Source organism: Octodon degus, unplaced genomic scaffold, assembly GCF_000260255.1.
Source record: "Octodon degus isolate 3935 unplaced genomic scaffold, OctDeg1.0 scaffold00078, whole genome shotgun sequence".
Lineage (NCBI taxonomy): Eukaryota > Metazoa > Chordata > Mammalia > Rodentia > Octodontidae > Octodon > Octodon degus.
Window position 1 is genome coordinate 5,812,865 of NW_004524654.1, and position 4,901 is coordinate 5,817,765.

Genomic DNA, 4,901 nt, shown 5'->3' on the forward strand with positions numbered 1-4,901 from the left:
TTCCTTATATGCCTAGGATGGAACCTACTTGATTATGGTGTATGATCATAACGTATTACAATAACTTTATAAAAATTCTATTAAAGATTTTCAGTCTATGTTTGTAAAGGTTATTGGTCTGTAATTTTCTTTTGGTCCTTTTCTGATTTTGATTTCAGGGTAATGCTGGCCTTGTAGAAGCAATTTTGGATCATTTTTTCTTCACTGATTTGTGGGAACATTGATATTCTTTAAATATCTAGTGAAATTTAGCTGTAAATTCACAAAGTTTGGGGCTTTTTTAAGGGCGAAAGTATTTATTACTATTTTTATTTTATTGTTTATTATTTATTTGTTTAGGGTCTTTATACATGTATACATGTATATTTTTTGTTCACTTTTAGTAGCTCATATGAACCCAGGAATTTATAATTTTATTCTAGATTTTCTAATTTAGTGGAATATATATTCAAAATAAATTCAAATAATCCTTTGGATTTTAGAGATGACATGATTTTGCCTTTTTATTTTTAATTTTATCAATTTGGGCTTCTTTGTTTATTCTTTTTCCTTTGTTTTGGTAGGGCTAACTAAGGGTATATCAATTAAAAAAATTTTTAAAAAAAATTTTTTTTGGCAGAACCAGGGAACTCACACCCTTGCACTTGCCAGGTAGCACTTATTCTACTGAGCCATCTCCCTGGCCCAGGGCATATCAATCTTGTTTATGTTTTCAAAGAATCAAGTCTTCGATTCATTGATCCTGTATTTTGTTCTTTTAGTCTGCATTTCATTTATTTCCACACTAACATTTAAATTTTCTTTCCTTTTGTTTGGCTTAGATGTGGTTTGTTCTTATTTTTCTAGAGCCCAGAGATGAATCTTTAGGTTATTTATTTGGAATTACTCTATATTTCTGGTATAGGCAGTCGTGGCATTAAACTTCTGTCTTAGAACTGTTTCCTTGTATTCTGCAGATTTCTCAGTTTCTGTATGTCTTTCTAGATGAAGTATGTGTCCTGCATGCAGCATGGAGCTGGCTTATTTTCTTGTTCCCTCTGTCAGTCTCTTTCTTTTTTATTGGAGGATAAAAACCATTTATTATTGAAAAGTTTTTGCTCATGTGAATCATTTTTTAAAATTATTGTAGTGTTTGATTCATTCTTCATTTTTACTTGTTTACTCTTCCACTTAGATTTATTCTTTTGTTGCATGGTTTTGGTTGTACTCTTCCTCTGTGTTAAGAATTCCTTTAAGTACTTTCTGCGATACTAGATTTCTGGTCATCAGTTTCTTTAGTTTATTCTTATTTGGGAAGATCTTTATATTTTATTTGATTTTGAAGAATATCTGGGTTGACAGTTCCCTTTCTAGGCTGTATATTTCATTTCTGCTTTTAGAGTTTGTTGAGAAATCTGCTGTTATTCTTATGGTTTTGTTGTTATGATTTGGCATTTCTAATAGCTTGTAATATTCTTCCTTTGTTGTGAATTTTTGCCAATTTGACTATAGTATGTTGTTGAGATGTTCTTTCTTTGTCATGTGTCTGTTTGTGGTTCTGAATGCCTCTAGTACTGTCTGTCTCTTTCTCCAGATTTGAGAAATTCTCTGATATAATTACAACACATAGATTTCTTTGCTGTTAGCCTGTACTTCCAAACCTTTCCAGAGATCAATCATTCTTTAATTTGTTCTTTTAGAATTGTCTAAGAGCTCTTGCATAATCTTTTCTCTTTTTTTTTTCCATCATTACTATTCATTGTTCTAGTACATACACATTGTCTTTAGTTCCTAATGTTCTTCCTTCTGATTTGTCTTGTCTACTGTTGAGGCTTTCAATTGAGGTTTTTATTTTACTGAAGATTTCATTTCCAGTATTTCTGTTTGATTCTTTTTCTGAACCCTTGTCTTTACTTAAATGGTCTGTTGTAACTAATATTATCTTCCTTAATCAGTTGTTTATTTGCATCTTCTTTGAATTCTTTGAATTGATCATTTTACTAATTTATTCAGCTGCTTGTGTCTTTGTATCTTATTTGCTCATCTTGACTATCAGTTTTTAAGTTCTTTATCTGAAATTGTATCCACTTTAATATCTGTGGGATTAGTTTTGGAGGTGTTATGAATTTTTGGTAGCATTTTGTTGCCTTATTTTTTTCATGTTTCATGGTTTTTTTTTTTTTAAATTGAAGTTTTCAGTTCAATTGGGATGAATATCTCTACCTTGATTGTGTTTGAAGTCTTTTCTGAGAGTGGCTTTGTGATGGTCCCTAGTGTCTTTGTGTTTGAAGTTTTTCTGAGAGTGTCTTGTGATAGTCCCTAGGCTTTACCTGAGGCTCAGCATGGGAATTCCCACTCAACCTGTACAAGCTACTGAGTTCAGTCTCTATCACTGTTTTGAAGGATGGAATAACTCTAATATCCACATTTAAATAACCTACTGTATATGAGCATGTAACTTAAATCTTATTTTAAAATGTGCCACTTTTTCATTAATGTAGGAAGATAAATGAAAAAAAAGAAGAAAGGCTTATTGATAATATTCATAATATAAAAGGGGGATTTTTTTAAGATTGTGAGAAGAAAAGGAAAACATAAGAGAAAGGAAGAGAAAATATAATTGGAAAGTGAAAATATAAGTGGATAGTGAATAAATCAAATTGAATCCAATAAGTGAAACAATTCATTGTGGGATAATAAAACAATGTAAAACACTGTATAAGCAGAAGCAATGAAAACATTCATACATTCTTATATCCACACATACATCTATACAAAAGTTCCAGTATTCTTTTTTGTAGGCAGTATTTATACTGGGGATATTTCATTCCCCGAGTGCTCCCTCTCTCTTTCCCTTTCTCTCTCTCTCAACCTCTCCCTCCCTCCCTCTGTCTATCCCTCCTACTCTAATCTAGAATGTTCCTTCTCTGCCTCTCTCCAATAGAAGCTGTGGTTCCAGCTGGAGGAAGAGCTCTACTCCTCTGCATTATAGAAGTATACTGTGGCTGGTCCATCCTGATAAGATTGGCCCATACCCTCTAACTCAGTCCTCAGTACTTAGGATTAAGCTCACTGGAAACACCCAGGCAGTCTACCGAATCTCCTGCTCACGTGAGTAGGTCTGGGCTGTGGGTCAAAATTCTGGGCCAGGTTGTACTCTCGGACAGTGACCTGCCAGTGCCTGCATGTTTGCTCTGAAAGGCTGTGATGTTTACAGTCTGTGCTGGGGTGGCAAGCTGTCAGTGCCCAGTCTTCCACAGTGGCTTTCTCAGATCAGGATCCTTTCCTTTGCAAAACTCCAGGTAGCTGAGTTTTCTTCCCGGTGTTTAAACCATCACTGTTTTCTGCTTTCTGGCCTCTTCCTTTTTTTTTTTTTTTGAATTTCAATGATCTGGTTTTATTAGCACACCAGTACAACTTAAATAAATATATACTTACAAAAAATGTAACTGCTTCTAAATGTATAAAGAACATGCAGAATTTTCTTTTTAACATTTTGACTTAATTTCTAAAATCAGAAATGTGGCAACAGCAAGTTATTGAAGGAAAGCGGAGTCTTCAGGCTACTTCATGATTCAGTTGTGTGTAAAGTTTTCAACCACCATTTCAGTTCCTGTAAACCACCATACCTGAAACAAGACCTGATAGCTAAGAAACCAGCTGCTACGGTCTCCCAACCATTCAGATGAGGAATTCACTGGCCTGGCCAAACATGACAGAGTTAGTCAGACACAGAACCTGGGTTACCTGATTCTCATAGGTGCTCTGGGGCAGGGGCGGGGAGTGGTAAATAAGGCACACATAGCACAGAAGTTCAGTAATATTTGAAAGACCATGGTTTCCTTTCTGCTTAATGTTGGATTAATTCCTGGTATGTTTTGTAGTTCATAAACTGTTTGAAATTCATCATCAGCAGGAAAAGATTACACGTGAGCACCAGCTGCAGAAGCATCGACAGGAGCAGACAGTTCCTTTCTCTTGGCAGCTCATTCCCACCAGTCAGCACACACCCTGCTCTTTTCTGAGCGATCACTTCTGGGACATCAGTGTTCACACAGCAATGAGATTTCTCATGTATTAGGAATATGCCCAATAATACACTAAGTAAAATTTACTTGGCATAGATTTTAATTGTCTCAGTCTAATGCTGCTACCAAGGTTTTAAAAAAGTCTATATAGAGTTTTAATTTAAACCTTTAAGGAGTGTGTACAGCTTTTATTGAGCAGTAATAGGACAGTCACATTCTAACGAGTCATTTTCCTAATCACAGGAGCCATTCCCAAAACAATCTTCCAGGTGTCACCTTATTTTTAAAACTTGATATATGCATAGCAAAGCTGTGTTTATAAAGGAAGTTTTCAATTTTCATTTAAGTCACTCTAATTTCTTGCTACTTGCAGCACTGTGGAAAAGAAGACTAAGAGCCCATCTTCTTTCTGCCTTTGTCCAGGGCAACATTTCTCTGCAGGAGTGTGGCTCTGGTGTGGTTGCATGTTATGGACACTACACGTGCTCTCATGGATATACTTATTCAGAACAGGCCTCCCATTCTTTTCTGCTGTAGATGCTTTACCTTTTGGTAGTGACACAATTGTGACATGCTGAAAGAGCTGCTACCAACCATAAATACTAACCCCTCTCCGAAGTGCAATTTCATCAACATTAGCAACAAAATCTCAGATACAGAAGTAGTCACTCAGATATGGCAAAATCATTCATGCACTTTATTTACTCAAGTATTTCACTTGTCTCATTACTGATTTCATTTCTGTTTATCTTATTCTGACTTTCAAAGAATATGTAGAATATAAGGAAATTCTACTTCTTTGACCATTTCACTTGAGACTTTTTTTATGTATTTAGCACAGGTTCTACAGAGTCTCACTACACAGATAGGACTCATGATCCTCATTTTCAGCCT

The 4,901-nt window shown here is 35.1% G+C and overlaps 1 protein-coding gene across 1 annotated transcript in view; it reads left to right on the forward strand.

Moving 5' to 3' along the window:
* Nucleotides 1–4,901, forward strand: part of Wdpcp (WD repeat containing planar cell polarity effector) — a 316,117-nt gene that overhangs the window by 108,405 nt on the left and 202,811 nt on the right. The gene's annotated exons all lie outside the window — the stretch shown is intronic.